The 16,903-nt window shown below is 45.2% G+C and overlaps 1 protein-coding gene across 4 annotated transcripts in view; it reads left to right on the forward strand.

The window, feature by feature from the left end:
* The window catches only part of LOC135204826 (mediator of RNA polymerase II transcription subunit 22-like), a 127,528-nt gene that overhangs the window by 48,802 nt on the left and 61,823 nt on the right, over positions 1–16,903 (forward strand). The gene's annotated exons all lie outside the window — the stretch shown is intronic.

Consider the following 16,903-nt stretch of genomic DNA (forward strand, 5'->3'; position numbering starts at 1 on the left):
CGGTCCTCTTCAGCCAACTTGTGCAAACGGTCGAAAGTTTGCTGTTTGTCACGTTTTTGTATTTTGTGAGAATACAGTATCATATGCATTATTGTGGCTTTTAACTCATCATCTCCATGGAAGCTTTGCCAGTATTATTTAATACCAGCCCCATGGGAATGAATGTCAAAACATAAAAAGAAAGGCAAGAAATATTATGGTAATAGAAAATTTATGGTAGAATTTGGTTATTTGTCTTATTAAGCATGATAAGGAGACTTAAGAGCAAAGCATAAAAATTTCAATATCAATTTATTGCAATAAGGTAAGACAATACCACTGAAAAAGGCTACAAAATAAACCTTATGAAATTTATAAAAAATTCTTAATTAACTTCTGGGCTACTTTAAACCATAATTGCACTGTAGATTTAAAAATTATGATTTCTGTATATTTTAGAATATGTTGTAAATGATTTTATGTTAATTCTGGTTGTAAATTAGTAATTTCATACAATCAACTTACCTGTCAGATATATACATAGCTAAGACTCCGTCGTCCCCGACAGAAATTCAAATTTCGCGGCACACGCTGCAGGTAGGTCAGGTGATCTACCGTCCTGCCCTGGGTGGCAGGATTAGGAACCATTCCCGTTTTCTATCATATTTTTTCTGTCGCTTGGAATGTAAACAACGTTTGCAGTTCCTCCTGACTTGATTTTTGGATTTCATCGCCATCGATCTTCTGGGCTATCTTTTGCAGGGAAGTACTGGGTCTTTGGTTCGGCATACGCATATTAATTTGTTTTAATAACTTTGGCTTCGAAAATTTCGAAGAATTGTTTACGTGTAACTACCGAAATTTTCGGTAGACACTCACGTAGTTTGCAAAAGGAAAATTTTAATATTTATTCATTAATAACGTGTAGTAAATGTTAAAATTAATTGAGGAATTTTAAGCTAACTTCCTTCTTGAGGAAGTCAGAATAAATAGAATTAGTTTCGCTTCCTTTAGAAGTTTTAATAGCTCTCGTACTAACGAGCAGTTAGAGCATTAACAATACTAGTAGTGTTGTATCCTCATCTCCTTCTTACTTCACAGAATCTTCAAATTCATATTGCAATTTGAAGACAAAGGAATGTAGCTCAAAATACGAGCTATTGAAAGGTAAGAAGTGACTTTAGCGTTCCCCTTTGCGTGGAGGTGCGTCTGATCGCTTCTGTCTCGCTCCCACCCAAGGCCTAGACCTCTTCCAAGCTCCCATGCCAGAGGAGAAGGAAAGTCGAAAGCCTTACGGAGGTTATAGAGAACCCCACCGGTCAGGCGTTCCCTCGGCAGGTTCTGTAGCATGTCCCAGACTGCCAAGTTCGCCATTGGAAAGGCGTCCTATAATAATGAGGGTGCGCCCGATCGGCTCTGTCTCGCTCTCAGGACTAGACCTCTTCCAAGCTCACAAACCCAGAGGAGAAGGAATGTCGAAAGCCGTAAGGAGGTTTCAGAGAATCACCTCCGGTCGGGCGTCCCCTCGGCAGGATCTGTAGTAGCGTCCCAGACTGCCAAGGATAACCGTTGGAAAGGTATCCTATAATAGTGATTTTGTTATCCGATTCCTCATCGGAAAGGGGGAAGTTCTGACGAATTTTCGAGACATTCTAAAGTTCTTAGAAATCTCTAAGTAACTGGATTATATCCCAGAAAGTATTACGGAAGTATATCCTCCTTCCCATAGATCGGATACGGAGAAGTAAGAAGTAGCTGCGAAGATCCTGGGAAAGTTACTACAGCAGATATCTTCGTTGGTTGGAGTACTAAGGAGGGTCCTTCTCGGAAAGAGGACCTCTTCCTTCTGGAATCCCGTCCGCTAGAAGTCTCTGAGAACTCGGACGAGGCACCTATCAAGAGTCTTGGTGGATAAGGAGAAAGAAGTTTCATATACGAAGAATTTTCTTGAAGATGCAAGATATTATCTTTCTCGCAACAGACTTCTCAGGACCGCTTCAGAAAAAGCGTCCTGCGAGAGTGTTTCTCTTCTTCTGCTTCTCCTTCACTTATATGAGGGTGGAAAGACTCGGATCTTTCCAAGCCCCTGAAAAGGCTTTGGAAGAACCTTCTTTGAACTCGAGCCAGAGCGCTTCACTGATGAAGCTCCCTCCTCGATCAAGAAGGTGAAGTTGTGTCGACGTCCCCCTATATGGACGTAGCGGATCGTACTCCTACGAGGTCTCCCTCCCCTCCCATTGAAGAGGGCGCTGGAGAAGCTTCTAAGAGTTTCCTACTGGCTGTTCAAGAGAAGCTAGCCTCCTTGGTAGGAGTTATGGCTAGACATCCTCCTCGTAAGAAGGACTTTTCTCTTACGATCAAGAAGTCTCATCCTCTCTCTCCTGCCAAAAACGAGGCGTCTTTCAGACATGAAGCTTCGTCTTCTAAAACAAGTAGAGGAAGATTTTCGGTCTAGTTCGAGAGCGAGAGAGGCATATACCAGACAAGATGTCGCACAGAAGACGCCAGCTAAACGTGAGGCGGTCTTCCAGGCGCGAGGCGTCATTACAGAGGCGTGGAATCAGCCAGACGCGAGACTCTAGCCAGGAACTTATTCCGGACGTGAAGCGTCATCGAAGCACGAGGCGCCAGCCAGGACGCCAGTTGAGTGCGAGACGTCTTCCAGATGTGAGCAGTCAGCCAAGCGCGAAGCGTCAGCCAGGACGCTTGGCGGACGAGAGGCGTCATACAGGCGTGAGGCGTCTTCCAGATGCGAGGAGCCAAGGCTCCAACCAAGCGTCAGCCAGACGCCAGGCGCCAGGATCTCAAGCTTCTTTGTGTTTGGAGATAGATTTCACGAAGACTCTCCTATTTTGAGATTTGTCACAAGATCAGTTGGTTTTCCTGACAGGGACACAAGATTTCGCACAGGCGACCGTAGCCCATGTCAGGAGGGACTGTGACTGTGGGAGTTTTTCTAACTAGAACAATCTTCTCATGACAAAGGGAAATTAAATGTTCGCCTAAGCGACTTTCATCTTCTGTCATGAGGGTTTGTTTCGGAGAAATAGTCCCTCTCTTTGTGAAGAGAGGCTCTACCAACATTTGGAGCAAGAGATGGAAGACATAATAGACTAGGAAGTCAAGGAGGGTGCAGGTCTTTCAGATTACAAGACCTTAGCAACCCGTTTCATTACAGCTTTATGTCATGTAATAGGAAACTGGAATGATTTTCTTCGATCCTTGCTTCTTGTTAGGATCTCCTTCGTCTAACACTAATTATATTACAAAGATAGAAATTTTTCCATTCTCCCTCGGCCTCGGAGGAAAGAAAGAATGTAAAGAAAATCATCCTTAGACTACGGTAATGGTCAAGTCATATGCACACACCGAAGTAGACTACAGTTTCTTAACATCCTTACATAGGTTTCCTAGATTAATGATGTTTACCTGAAATGTGCAGCTTTATAAAGGATTCTTATACGGCAGAGCACAATATGAGATAATTATCTCATGCTTTTTAGAAACGTATGAAGACAGCATAATCTTTTTAGATTAGAATTTTGCTCAGGAGAAGATGGATGAGTTCGATGGGAAACATCCTTTTCGTGTCAGAAGGATGTCCCTGGATGGACTATAATACGTTTTAATAGCTCCATCCCAGCGCAAGCCAGAAGCGTAAGATTCACCTAACAGGATCTTTTCTTGATTTAGCAAATTCTTAACCTATAAGTCCATCAGTCTCTATCTTATCTCTAAGAACATCGAGAATTTCTCTTTTTACTCCTCTGTTCCCGTTTATAAATAGAAGCTATTGAGAACAAAAACACGGAACGAAACGATATCAAGAGGTTCATGGTATCAGTTTGCACTTCCGAGACAACCTTCTCGATCAACGATAACTGTTAAACATCAGTATAACATTTATTGGAAGAGTTGTGAAGTCTGAGAGAACCTTCTTATAGATCTCTTCGCGAGGTGTAATAAGACTTCTCCTACAAACTGCTGCTTTATTCTTGAACAAAAGGTAACAATACGCCATCTTTACTGTTAATGGGGAATAAACTTTAGTCTTTTTTCCCCTAGTTATATATATTCTTAACAGATATTAAGATAAATGGGCGTCAAAGGAAGAAGATGAATGCCTCATTTTGGCCATAGAGAGGTTGGATTCACAGAGGCCACGTTATTCTCTCAGCATGGGTCGGAAGGGTTTTTCTAAGAGATTAGGGATTTTATCGGAATCTATTATAAATAATGGACCTGAAAAACCTATCCAATCTGAGTCTGTCTGCGTGCAGACTGACCAGAAGTAAACATGAATGAGAGGATTTTCAAGAGAAGCTTGATAATTCCTTCAATACAGGCTAAAGACATAGAGTGGCTGAAGATCGTGCTAAATGGAAGGGGGAAACTGTACTCTTCCGATACCTCTGTGAACCACATAGTGGTTTTCTTCCCTTTCAGGGGGAAGTATCACCTTTGTATTTTCTGCTTTCAATGAATACAGTAAAATGATATACTCTGTCTCGACAAAGAGTATTAGAGATAGCAGAGAATTAAGATCTTCGGGATCTTAAATACAATACCTCTATACGATAAAGGTAGGAGATCTTATACTTAGAATGGGATCCTATTTTGGGCCTCAGATTCCGTGTTCTGACAAGATGGAACTGCTCCTCATAAAAAATTTCTTGGAAAATTTTAGGAGAGAATTCTTGGTTTTCTCTTGGCCCTAAACTGCCAAGAAAATATTGAAGTTTTTGAGCATTGGAATCTCGCATCTTATTCAGTGGAGACTTGGCAACGATTTTTTATCAGCATATGTCTGTTAAAAGAAATTTAACCCTCTATTCCTGACTCAACGATTTCGGAGAGAAGTTTCGTTGTCCAGACAGGATACTTTTGTTTCTTCTACGAAAGAAGAAATGGTTTTAAAACATTTTCCTACAGAGTCTTTTGAATACGAGGAGGAACTCGAAATAGATCCCAGAAGACATTGAGAGAGATACATTAGAGCTAGAAATCAGGGGTCCTCCCAATTTCAGCTCGGAGTTACCTTCGGCTTCCAGGCTCCTTCCCTTCCTTAGAGCAAGGATAGGGAAGATTCGGCAACGAGAAACCTCATCATCATTTCAGAAAAGATCTCGTTAGCAAAGGAAATAATCACGAAGGATCCTCATCGGATAAAGACTCTTATCTCTCGCACTGTTAGATTCCTATCGTCTACTAGATGTAGCTGGATACAATCACCTCCCATTGCCGGAGAGGCCTAAAGCTCAGAGTGGAAGAATTTCTTCCGTTCTTCTCCTGTCCTGATGAACCATTGTGATTCTTCAGGACTTTCAGACAATGTAACGCAAGCCAGACGCCAAGTGCCGTAATGTCATTGTCTGATGAAGAGACAGAGCGGGCCTCCAACCTGGCGCATATACGCTAGAGGCGAACAAATCGGACAGATAAGAATGTCCGATGTGTACATCGCCAGGCAACCTCGAGACTCTACCAAGCTAGAAGCTCAAGCAATTGGGAGGGATCTAGCCGGGCTCCAGATGTTAAAAAAGAGCCAACCTGGAACCCGGAGCGAGGAGTCAGCCAGACATCAGGCAAACTCGAAACGCCAACAGGTGCAAGGCACCAGCCAGGCGCGAGGCGCCAGCCAAGCGCAAGGAGCCAACCAGGCGTGAGGCGCCAGCTAGGTGCGAAGCTCAAGCCAGGCGCGAGGCACCAGCCAGACGCAAAGCGTCAGCCAGGCGCGAGGCGCCAGACAGGTGCGAATCTCCAGCTAAGGCGCGAGGCGTCAACCAGCTGAGAGGCGCCAGTCAAGCGAGAGGTACCAGACAAGCGCTAGGCTCCAACCAAGAGCGAAGCACCAGCCAGGCGCTAGGTTCCTGCCAGGCTTCAGGCTTCAGACGGGAGAGATCCATTTCAAGAAAGCCCTGGTCTTCTTTGAAACATGGAGATCTCCTAAGCACTTCATAGTGACTTGATTCCTTCAAACAGCTGAGAATTAAAAGCGCAGGAAGTGCGCGCATTTGCAAATTCTTGTTCTTTACATAACAATATGTCATAGAAGACATATTAGCTGTATTGTACGATAGAGGCAACTCTGTGTTGACTTCCCATTACACAAAGGATGTCAAGTTAACCTACGAGAGATCCTTCTCTTTTTGGTTTATACGTTTCTGCGGATACGTTACTGGGATAAGGAGACGACACTGATCCTTAACTTTGAGTTAAAGTTATTTAACTTAGTGAAATTATTGGGGTTTTTGAAAGGAGTGTGGGAATAACTCTTTTCAATTTGAGCGCGAACTCCGCGTGTTAGGGACAGGTGATCGGGATCGGGTGTTGCGCTCCTTAGTTATGCCAATAGGTGCATAGGTGTATTGTCATATAAGTGGATTAGCACCCATTGACAAGTACCTTTTAGGCTCTGCCGAGTAAGTGGATAAGACCCCATCGGCAGACCCACAAGAACTCTTGCCACAGATCACATATCTCGCTAAAGTTTTCTTGAGGTGATGCAGACTCCTTGGCAACAGCCATATGAAGTCTACCACCTATCAGATAGGAACCAAGGTTTATTTATACCTACAACATATGTTGTTTACCTGTCTATTCCATGTTAGCTGTCTCTTACCCTCCACCAAAGGGTGTCAATCAGCTATGTATATATCTGAACAGGTAAGTTGATTGTATGAAAACAAATGATATTGTTATGATACAATTAAAGTTTCATACATACTTACCTGGCAGATATACGATTAATGGCCCACCAGCCTCCCCGCAGGAGACAGGTGGAATGAGAAAAAAAAATTATGATAGAAAACGGGAATGGTTCCTAATCCTGCCACCCAGGGCAGGACGGTAGATCACCTGACCTACTTGCAGCGTGTGCCGCGAAATTTGAATTTCTGTCGGGGACGACGGAGTCTTAGCTATGTGTATATCTGCCAGGTAAGTATGTATGAAACTTTATTGTATCATAACAATATCATTTTTTAAGATACTGGACCCCCCTCTCCCCCGTATCCTAAAATTATTTGGGATCTCGGTGGAAAATCTAGGTTTTTGTTTTGGGGGAAAACACAAAACAAGTTACGTACTGGAATGTATTTAACCTAACCTAACCTAGGATACCATGTCCTTACCTCTACTCAACCAAACCTACTTAATATGTTGTAAATTAGGGTTGTGACCTTACCTACCCACACCTAATCTAAGCTAACCTTGGGTCTTTGCCCTGGCAGAGGGGTGGGGCTTTGGCCCTCTCCCACTGAACCCTCCCTACGTACCCTAGTGTTCTGTCTTAGTCTGAACATGTTTGATAAACCTTAGCTTCATCAGAATCAAAAATAGCAGAAGTATGACAGGGATGACTGTCTTCTGACTCGTCTACGTCTTTGCCTTGATGTTGAAGACACAGGATTTCAGACTGAGGAGGTTAGAGCCGACTAGCTACGGTAACAAATGGTGCAGCGGCTGATCCTTTGGAAATATGTTAAAACAAAGATACCTGCCTGGATATATATTGTTTGAAATGTTCCAGTCGGTTGCCTGGTTGTTTAATCCAGACTTTGATCTTTCCCCTAAGGATGTTCAGTATTTTGCAAGTGTAGATGTGGATTAGTGGAGGCCACAAAATATTCAGAGAATAAGTCAAAGACTTGGAGACAGAATACTTGTCACTCATAATAATGTTCCCAAGGTTAATAATTGTTCATTTGGAAATACAAATCATTTGCCTTTTGTAAAGTACAGTATCCTTTTAACATGAGCTAGAAGCAGTCTTTCAACCTTGTAACAAGATGAATTGAATGGTGGTTCATGGGGTGAGCGGAAAATATCCCTCACTCAGCCGCCACCACTAAACACTTTCCCTTTGGCCGCTATCCTCGTTTGCAAATGAGGAAATCCTGCTGCTGCTGTGCTCCTTCTGATTGCATAGTTGACCTTGTGTTTTTTTGGTATGGGTCTTTTTTTATAATAAAATTATTGCCATTTCAGTGATATGAAGGATGTCTTGACCCTTCATTGCCTCCAATTTAAGTGGATCTTCACCATTTAATAGTCCTTCGTAAGAAAGAATTTGGCCCACTTGAGCTGTTTGTCAGCATCTCTTGCAATTGCCAGTAAATGCAAGAAGTAGGTGTATAGAAAAACCTCTATTCTTTCTGGCTTTCTGACTCTGAAGGCTAACCAGTGCTCTCTTCCAGCCTGTCTCAAGTTTTGGACAGAGATCGCACTCTCAAGACTACTTATCTCTCAGCTTTGGTCTTGATATTAATGGTGGAGAAGGTACATGGCTTGTACGTGGCATGCCACATCTTGTTTGGCTTTTGAATGGGTGGGGTTTTCTTTCCCTGAGTTTGTAGTGAAAACTCCTGACGAGACATTTGAGAGCTTCTTTATCCCTTCCTTCCAAAACTTTTTTGGCAGTGATCTGGATGAGATGCTTTTGTGCCCAGTTTATGCTGTTAAGTACTTTTGAAAAGGACCTGCTCTTTGAGACCAGAGTACAGGATGCCAGTTGCCCCACTCTTGTAAGAGTACATGAAATCAGTGTTGCAGGACTATCCCTCGCCTTTCTGGGGAACTTTTTGATATTCCAAGTAATGAAGGCATGTGTCTGACATATACAGACTACCTCTACCTTGTTCTATGTATGGGATGTGTCCCACAAATCCTTGGAAACATTCTTGAAACTTGTAGTAAGATCTCAACAAATTATGTAGGCAACAAGCTCCACTGGATGGCTTAGTATCTTGCCTGAGTAGTTTAGCCTAGTGTAAGTCTGAAGATGTGACTTATGTAACCTAACTCAACTTCCCTCTTTTTGTACATGAACTTTCCTGTCAGATATATACTTAGCTTACGTCTCTGACGTCACGACAGAATTCAAAACTCATGGCACACGCGACAGGTAGGTCAGGTGATCTACCTTCCTGCCGCTGGTGGGCGGGTGTGATGAACCAAATCCCACTTTCTTGTCAGATTTTCTCTGTCACCGGTGTCGACTACACCTGTTGTCGGTACCTCTCGATATTGGATTCTTTTCTCGTTTTGCCCTGGATTGTTTCAATGGACTTTTGGTGAAGTACCTGATCTTTTGGCTTGGCATTCGCGCTTTGTGGACCGTTTTTTATTATTCTTTGGATTTTTCTTTGGATTTCATTATGTCTGATGTTGATATTAAGAAATCGGCTATGTTCAGAGTGTGTTCTGTGAGTGATTGTAAGGTGAGGCTACCGAAAGCTGCGGTAGACCCTCACACAGTATGTATGAAGTGTAGGGGGAATGACTGCTCTTTTGTTAACCCTTGTAAAGAATGTGAAAAGCTGAATGAGGATGAATGGAAGTCTCTGTCTTCCTACTTGAGGAAGCTGGAAAAAGACAAGGTTAGGAAAGCTTCGTCAAGGAGCTCTAGTAGGTCTCGCATTAGCGAGTTGGAAGTAGATAACCCTGTTTTAGAAGTAGCACCTTTACCCGTTTCAGCACCTGCTCCCTGCATCGAACCCGAAGATGCGCCTTCGGAAGTGGCCACCATGAGAGCCACTATTCGCAGCATGGAGATGAAGATTAGATCTTTAGAAGGTAAGAGTGATAGTGCCCGTGATTTGTGCAGTGATCCCAGTGCAGTGGAGGGTGCGTCTGATTGGCTCCCTAATGCTTCCAGGCCTAGACCCTCTTTCCAGATCCCAGTCCCAGTGGAGGAGGAAAGTTGACAGCCGCAGGAAGGTTAGGGAGAACCCCCACCGGTCAGGCGTCCCCTTGGTAGCGCCTGATGTACGTTCCCAAGCTACCTTAGATCGCGCCAAGAGAGAAGTTTTACGACAGTGTTTCTCGTCTTCGCCTTCTCCTTCTCCTAAGCGTGGATGGAGCTCCTCGGAAGCCTCGCGCCCATCGAAGAGAGCCTGGGAGGCTCCTTGCGCCCTTCCCTCCAGCCCTGAAGTTTTTTCGGAAGAGCCTGATGTAGAAGTGAAGAAACCTAGGAGATCTCTGGAGTATTGTTCTCCTAGTAGGGATCGAGCCTCGTCTCCCGTTAAGGATTTTGTGAAGTCTCCCGCTCGTATTTTGGCGAGTCTGCAGGCGCAGATTGCAGCTCTGGCTGACTCCTTGACTGTGAATTCTCGTTGTAAGAAGGACGTCTCGCTTCCGGTTAAGAAGTCCAGGCGCCCTTCTCCCGCTTTGCGCTATTCGTCGGAAGCTGCCCTCTCTCCCGGACGTTTGGATTTTAGCATGAGGCGCTCTTCAACGGACAGGCGCTCTCCTGTTGACATCGTTTCTCCTTCAGACAGAGAATAGGCTTCTCGTAGGTGAGCCTCTCCCAGCAGGCGCTCTTCTCGAGACAGGATCTCTCCCCTCGTCAGGCGCCAAGAGCCTAGTAGGCGCTATTCTCCTTCGTAGTAGCCGCTCCTCTTAGGCCTTCCGCTCCTGTTGACAGGCGCCCTAAGACAGACAGGCGCTGTTCTCCTAGCAGGCGTTCTTCTCTAGTCAGCCGCTCTTCGCTTGGCAGGCGCTCTTCACCTGATTTTCGCTCTCCTTGAGTTAGGCGCCGGGAGCCTGGCAGACGCCTCTCCCCAAGTAGGCGCTCGTCGCCAGAGAGCCGCTCTCCTCGGGTCAGGCGCCAAGAGCCTGGTAGGCACTTCTCGCATAGCAGGCGCTCTTCGCCAGCAGCCGTCTCCTTTGGACAGGCGCCCAAGAGCCTATAGACGGCTTTTTCCCAAGCAGGGGGGCGCTCCTTCCCCAGAAACCGCCCTGCTCTCGTTAGGCGCCAAGAGCCTAGAGAACGCCCTCCTCTTGACAAGAAGGACTTTTTGGGCAGGTGCTCTCTGGAAGTTTTGACTTCCCCTGTCAGACGTCAGACTTCTTCCAGACGCACCTCCAAGTCCAGACGCACCTCCAAGGATGGACGCACTTCTTCGGACAAGACCACCTATCCTCATAAGGATCTTGATGGTTCTTTGGTTGAGGAAGAACAGGAGCCTTCGGAAGAAGAAGTCCCTAAGGATTCCGCTGTTTCCTCTTATAAGAGGTTAACAGACCTGCTGCTACAAGAATTTGGGGATGCCCTTTCTCCTGTCGCTTCTCCTTCGCCTCTCTCGTTATTTTCAACCTCCAAAACTTCGAAGGTTTCATCTTGTGTCAGGATGAAACCTACCATCTCCATGAAGAAGGCTCTTAGAGGTTTTGGGGAATGGCTTCTCGCTAAGGAAGAGAAAGGGAAGACAGTGTTTTCTTTCCCTCCTTCCAAGCTGATAGGGAAGTTAGGGTTCTGGTACGAATCGGGAGAACCCTTGGGCCTCGTTCTTCCCTCCTCTGCAGACTCGGACTTCTCTTCGCTGGTGGATTCCTCTCGACGCTCTGCCCTCATGTCTGCTAAGACTACGTGGGGGATGAATGAGCTTGACCACCTGTTGAAGGGAATCTTCCGAGTCCTGGAAGTATTCAACTTCCTAGACTGGTCATTAGGAGTTTTGGCCAAAAAGACGTAGACCCCGGATTCCCTTTCACCTGAGGATCTTAACAGTGTTCTCACTTGTATGGATAAGGCAGTGAGAGATGGCTCAAGTGAAGTCGCTTCCCTTTTCGGAGTGGGAGTGATTAAGGAGAGATCGGTATACTGTTCGTTCCTGACGAAGTCAGTATCGCATGCGCAGAGAGCCTTTCTTCTATATGCGCAACTCTCACCTCTCCTCTTCCCCAAGAAGATTATACAAGATGTCTCGAGTGCCCTCTCGGCTAAGGCTACACAAGACATGCTGGCTCAGTTGGCCAGGAAGCCTTGAACTTCTTTCCAGGCCAAGACCAAGAAGAGACTCCCATTGAGGCAGGAGCCCTTTCGAGGTTAGGCCCTCCTGCCAGAGCTTCTTCCTTCCTCTAGAGGATCTAGACCCGTTAGAGAAAGAGACTCCCTTGAGGCAGGAGCCCTTTCGAGGAGGCCCTCCTGCCAGAGCTTCTTCCTCTAGAGGATCTAGACCCGTTAAGAGAGGGAAGACCTTCTCTAGATCCATCAGAGGGAAGAAATAGTATACAAGTACTCCAGACATCAGTGGGTGCCAGACTACTGAAGTTTGCCGACGTCTGGGCCCAGAAAGGGGCGGACAACTGGTCCCTCTCGATTGTCCGCAAAGGCTACCTCATTCCCTTCACATCAAGACCACCGTTGACGACGACTCTGAGGGAGTTGGTGGCCAAGTACAAGGACCCCATCATGAATCAAGCCCTTTCTCTAGCAGTAGATCTTATGCTAGAGAAAGAGGCTATAGAACTAGTGAAAGATCCCCTTTCTGCAGGTTTTTACAACTGACTTTTCCTAGTCCCAAAAAACTCAGGAGGATGGAGACCGGTTCTGGATGTAAGCGCCCTGAACGTCTTTGTGAAAAAGAGGAAGTTCGCCATGGAGACGACTTCTTCAGTGTTGGCTGCTCTTCGTCCAGGGGACTGGATGGTGTCCCTAGGTCTTCAGGACGCTTACTTCCATGTGCCTATCCATCCTTCTTCACGGAAGTTTCTGAGATTCATGATGGGAGGGAGGATCTACCAATTCAGGGCCTTGTGCTTCGGCTTCTTGACAGCCCCTCAAGTTTTCACGGGGTTAATGAAGAACGTGGCGCAGTGGCTACATTTGGAGGGAGTGAGGGTGTCTCTCTATCTCGACGACTGGCTAATCAGAGCAGTCACAAAAAAGATGTCTGGAGGACCTACAGAAGACTCTTACTTTGGCAAGTTCTCTGGGACTTTTGGTGAACTTCCAGAAGTCGCAGTTAATCCCCAGTCAAGAGCGGATTTATCTGGGGATTTGGATGGTTTCTCCGGATTTTTGGCCGTATCCGTCGCCAGAGAGGATAGCTCATTGCTGCGAGAAACTAACGACCTTCCTAGAGAAAGATGCATGCACAGCGAGGGAGTGGATGAGTCTGTTGGGGACACTCTCCTCGCTGGAGCAATTCGTTTCTCTAGGAAGGTTGCATCTCAGACCTCTACAGTTCTTTCTATACCAGAATTGGAGGCATCTCTCTCAAGATCTGGAGTTCTCCTTCAAGATCACAAGGGGAATCAAGAAGGACCTTTTGTGGTGGGCGGACCCTCTCCGATTTGCAGAAGGTCTGTCTCTGCACATGCCGAACCCCAACCAAGTGTTGTTTTCCGACGCGTCGGAAACAGGTTGGGGAGTGACGCTCGGGTCAAGAGAAGTGTCAGGCACCTGGGAAGGGGAGCAGGTGTCCTGGCACATCAACAAGAAAGAGTTGATGGCAGTGTGGATGGCACTAAAAGCTTTCGAGCCCCACGTCCGAAATGCTATAGTTCAGGTCAACTCGGACAACACCACAGCCTTGGCGTACATAAGGAAGCAGGGGGGGACGCACTCCTTCTCCCTGTACGAAACAGCAAAGGACCTTCTGCTATGGTCTCAGGCAAGGAAGATCAGACTCCTCACCAGATTCGTACTGGGAGAAAGGGACGTCAGGGCCGACCTCCTGAGCAGGAAGAATCAAGTCCTTCCTTCGGAGTGGACTCTTCACTCAGATGTTTGCCAGGACCTGTGGAGAATGTGGGGCAGACCTCACATCGACCTCTTCGCGACAGCAAAGAACGTGAGGATAGACCTTTACTGCTCCCCGATCTCAGACCCAGGGGCAGTGGCAGTGGATGCTTTTCTCCTAGACTGGAGAGATCTAGACGTCTATGCCTTTCCTCCCTTCAAGATACTGGGACAAACCCTCAAGAAGTTTGCGACCTCAGAAGCGACAAGGATGACGCTGGTAGCTCCGTTCTGGCCCGCCCAAGATTGGTTCACAGAGGTACTGGAATGGTTGGTGGACTTCCCAAGAGCACTTTCACAAAGAGTAGATTTGCTCAGACAACCCCACTTCGACAGGTATCACAAAAACCTCCCCGCTCTCAATCCGACTGGCTTTCGACTGTCAAAAGTCTTGTCAGAGCGAAGGGGTTTTCGGCAAAGGCTGCTAAGGCTATCGCCTCAGCGAGAAGGCCTTCTACCCTTAGAGTCTACCAGTCGAAGTGGGACGTCTTTCTTCGTTGGAGCAGAAACCAGAAGCTTTCCTCTTCCAGTACCTCTGTGACCCAAATCGCAGATTTCCTCGTTTTCCTCAGGGAAAAATGCGGTCTGGCAGTTTCAACCATCAAAGGCTATCGTAGCATGCTAGCTGCTGTGTTCAGGCACAGAGACCTGGACATTTCGGACAACAAAGATCTGCATGATCTGTTAAGATCTTTGCGAAATCCATCCAAAGTCTCGGCTGAGATTCCAAGTTGGAATCTGGATGTGGTTCTTCGTTTCCTGAGGTCCTCGATGTTTGAACCACCCCAGTTAGCTTCCTTCAAAGACCTTACGAAGAAGGCTCTGTTTCTCATGGCTTTGGCATCCGTCAAGAGGGTTAGTGAGCTTCATGCCCTAGAAAGAAGGGTAGGTTTCAAAGGAGATTCTGTGATTTGTTCCTTCCTTCCTTCTTTTTTAGCCAAGAATGAGAACCCCTCAAATCCTTGGCCCAGGAGTTTTGAGGTTCTAGGATTATCTGCCCTTGTAGGGGAAGAACCTGAGAGGACTCTTTGCCCTGTTAGGAGTTAATAGTATTACCTTCAGAAGAAGAAGACTCTTAAGGGCATTAAGGATAGACTATGGTGCTCTGTAAGGGACCCCAGTAGACCATTGTCTAAAAATGCACTGTCTTTCTTTATTAGAAGTCTAGTGAAAGAGGCACAAATTGCATGTGATGAAGATCATTTCAAGCTCCTGAAAGTCAAGGCTCATGAGGTGAGAGCCATTGCCACTTCCTTGGCTTTCAATAAGAATATGTCACTTCAGAATCTGATGAAAGCAACATTCTGGAGATGCAATTCAGTATTCGCTAACCACTACCTGAGAGACGTCAAAATTACGTATGACAAGTGCTTCGCGTTAGGCCCGTACGTGTCGGCGGATTCGGTGCTGGGGCAGGGAGCTGAAACATATCCTTTTTAGTTTTTTCCCTTGGTTTGGTATTGTGTTTTTATGGTTGTATGAAAGATGATGCAGGTAGGCATCTTTCTGTTTGTAGTGCTAACAACATTAGAGTGGTTAGGTGATCGGGTTTGTGTTGGAGCTTCCTGCAATGGTAGTGGACAGGTTCTGTCATATAAGAGGGTGAATCCCCTTTGACATAATCCGACTTGGATTCTACTGAGTAAGCGGATATCAAATCCCTTTGATAGACCCAAAGAGTCTTTTCAGCTGTAGGTCATGCCCTCGCTGTAGCTCTTCAGGCTATGCAGACTAATAGACAGTACCTATGAAGTCTTCAGCCTAATCAGGTAAGAACCAAGGTTTTTATACCCTACAACAGATGTTGTTTCCCTTTTCCTTGTTAATTATCTGTCTCTTACCCTCCGCCAAGGGTGTCAATCAGCTAAGTATATATCTGACAGGAAAGTTCATGTACAAAAATGATATTGTTATTTTACAATAAAGTTTTGTACATACTTACCTGGCAGATGTATACTTAGCTTCCGTCTCTGACGTCACGACAGAATTCAAAACTCGCGGCACACGCGACAGGTAGGTCAGGTGATCTACCTTACCCGCCGCTGGGTGGCGGGTGTATGAACCAATCCCACTTTCTTGTCAGATTTTCTCTTCCACCTGTCTTCTGAGGGGAGGCTGGGAGGGCCATCAATCGTATATATCTGCCAGGTAAGTATGTACAAAACTTTATTGTAAAATAACAATATCATTTCTCTTTAAGAACAAAGTGTAGGCTGGAGTACCTGCTGGAATCAGCTAGGATACAGATAGTACTTAAACTTCAAGCAATCAGTCTTAGCTTAATTCTTAAGATGTGTCTTCCTCTGAACCCCCTCTTATATCAAGTGTAGTTGAGATATACGTATAGCTGATTCAGAAGTCATTGCAGGTACTTGGTATATTAGCCAGAATTAGCTGCCTTCTTGTTGTCCCCCAAGGGGGATTTCATAGTTCTCTGAAGTTTTCCTTATACCAGTGCACTCCTGTTAGTAGTGGTTACTATGGCTGAGGTGGCCTTACAAATCTGGTAATCCATATATACCAGACAAAATATGAAGTAATTACATTCTTTGCTTGCATGCACAACTAGGAGCACAGTGCCTCTTGGTGGTTTAACTTCTAGTCAACTGGTCAAGACGACCCCATACCTAAGGTGTAAGCCTTCCTTATGTAGGAAACAAAATAAAAATTTTTAAAAGCTCTTATTATATTCATTAGATATACAAATCAGAGCCTTTTATAACATAAACCTACCAAAGCCACCTTGCTTTATCTCTGTGGCCTGAAGAAGAAAAGTGGATAGTGAACTAAGGTGAGTGAGGAATACATTGTCTGTACTCATCTCCCCATATCCACCATTTAATGACCTGTTATCGATTTCAATGGTGACTGTATCAGGTCATCTGAGAAAGTACGCATGTATAAAAGGCTCTGGTTCATATTTAAAAATGTTTTTTTTTATCCTGAAAGATCTATTGAAGCGCTCATTATTATATAGTAAGATACAGGTGGAAATGGCATATAACTAGTACAGATAAGTCAGTAGTAAAGTAGCAATCAACTCCAGTGCTTACATAAGCAGCAGGATTACCAGCCAGAAAGTTCCACCTTCTTCTTGTTAAGCTAGAACATCAATTTTCAAAGGTTTACAATTTGGTTCAGAGCACCTGATTTGAAAACTTGCTAATTACCCAAGGGTAATGGTACTATTTTTATCTGCTTTTTAAGTTTCATACAAAGTGATGGGTTTCGTTAGGAAACTGGAACGGTTTCCAAACATAGGCAAAATTAAAGATTTACAGAATCTAGGTACAAAGGTTCTATCAGGTCATATATTAATGCTTTTAGTGTACCCACAAAATACTTCACTAAATGCCTCTCAACTCAGTATCTTGACCCTTTTCTTCTGTGGAGACT

This window comes from Macrobrachium nipponense, chromosome 47 (genome assembly GCF_015104395.2).
Source record: "Macrobrachium nipponense isolate FS-2020 chromosome 47, ASM1510439v2, whole genome shotgun sequence".
Taxonomy (NCBI): Eukaryota; Metazoa; Arthropoda; class Malacostraca; order Decapoda; family Palaemonidae; genus Macrobrachium; species Macrobrachium nipponense.